Genomic DNA, 1858 nt, shown 5'->3' on the forward strand with positions numbered 1-1858 from the left:
TATATTTCATCTTTAGAATTAGAAAACTATTTGGTTAATTCAGTAACTACTCTTTAAATAAGTTAAATATATATTTGCCTATGTAATCAGCAATATGAATATAAACAATAAAAATCTATTTTTTACAATTCATGGGTTAAATACTCTCCACAAACATCTATTTTGCTGATTTGTTTCCATAAACATTTTTTGTTGCTACGTTATACAATATTCCAATTGTGAAATATGATTTGATAAGCTTTCTAAAATGTTGAGTTAACCCTACAAAACTCCTTGCCTCAATCACAATGAAACTCTTGGATCACTTCAAAATGACTTCAACTCATGCAATTGCTAGTAAAGACCCATAATAAAAGCATGTCCAAAAGCATGTCCAAAGTGATGAACTTAGGAAAAATCCAACTATTGGAGCATGGCTCTACCTCCATCCTCCACTTTTACTAATTGTGTATTAACTTTTGATCACAATTACTTCATAGACAATTGGTATTATTTGAATTCCTAGTGTTGAATTTGTTTGCCTTGGGCAATTTCACAGAATTTTATGTTCGATGAGATCAAAATTTGTACTTAGGCTATTAAAAGTTGTCAATAGTTGTGAAAAGTTATCAATAGTTGTCAATAATTGTGAAAACATATGAATAGTTGTGAAAAGTTGTCAATAGTTGTCCGAAGTTGTCAATAGTTACAATGCAAAGTTGCAAGATAGGGTGAATCTTGTTTTGTTTGTAATATCCATGAACCATCAATGCGAATGCATCTAGATGGGCATTTGTATGCTAGGCATGGTCCTAGTTGGGTCCCCAAGTCACCCGAATATTCGTCACCCTACCATTGTGACTCCATCTCTTTACTAGCCTGAGTTTAAAAAAATGTTGAAATTTGATCGATTGTTTCTTGGAATTTGACCCACATATGAGTGATATTTTTGAGCCCACGGGATCATGTTAGGCCCCTTTACAATATCGATTGTTTCTTGGAATTTGACCCACATATGAGTGATATTTTTGAGCCCACGGGATCATGTTAGGCCCCTTTACAATAAACTATCTCATATTTTGAAGAGACAAAGCCATTCTCTTAGGCGAGCAATTTTTTGTTGATGCAAATATTATCAGTTGCGTGCAATGCAAAGTGGTAAAATATGGTGAATCTCATTATTTTTTTCATATCCATGAGTCATCGATGCAAGTGTGTTTGGGTGGGAATTTGTATGCTAGGCATGGTCCTATTTTGCTCGAACATTTTTTGCCCTACTATCGTGGCGCCATCTCTTGAGTGCCCTTAGTTCAAAATATTGTTGAACTTTGACAGGATATTTCTTAGAATTTGAGCCATGTACAAGTGATTTTTTTGATCCCATAGGGTCATGTTAGGCCCTTCTATAATAACCTATCTCAAATTTTGAAGAGACAAAGCCATTCTCTTAGGGCAGGAATTTTTCTGTTGATGCAAATATCGTTAATTGCAAGTTAGGGTGAATCTCATTCTGTTTTCCATATACATTAACCATTAACATGATATTATCTGGGTGGGCATTTATCTGCTTGGGTCCCTAGGTCGCCCAAACATTTGTTGCCCTACCATCATGAGGCCATCTCTTGAGTGGGCCCCGAGTTAAAAAAATGTTGAACTTTGATAGGCTATTTCTAAGAATCCAATCCATGCACGAGTGATCCATTTGTGCCCAAGGAGTCACATTAGGTCCCTCTACAATAGCCTATCTTATCTTTTGAAGAGATAAAGAAATTCTCTTAGGGCAGTGATCTTTCTATGTATGCAAATATCATTAGTCACATGCAATGTAAAGTTGCAAGATAGGGTGAATCTCATTATGTTTGTCATATTCATGAACCAT

The sequence above is a fragment of the Cryptomeria japonica genome, chromosome 2, assembly GCF_030272615.1.
Source record: "Cryptomeria japonica chromosome 2, Sugi_1.0, whole genome shotgun sequence".
Lineage (NCBI taxonomy): Eukaryota > Viridiplantae > Streptophyta > Pinopsida > Cupressales > Cupressaceae > Cryptomeria > Cryptomeria japonica.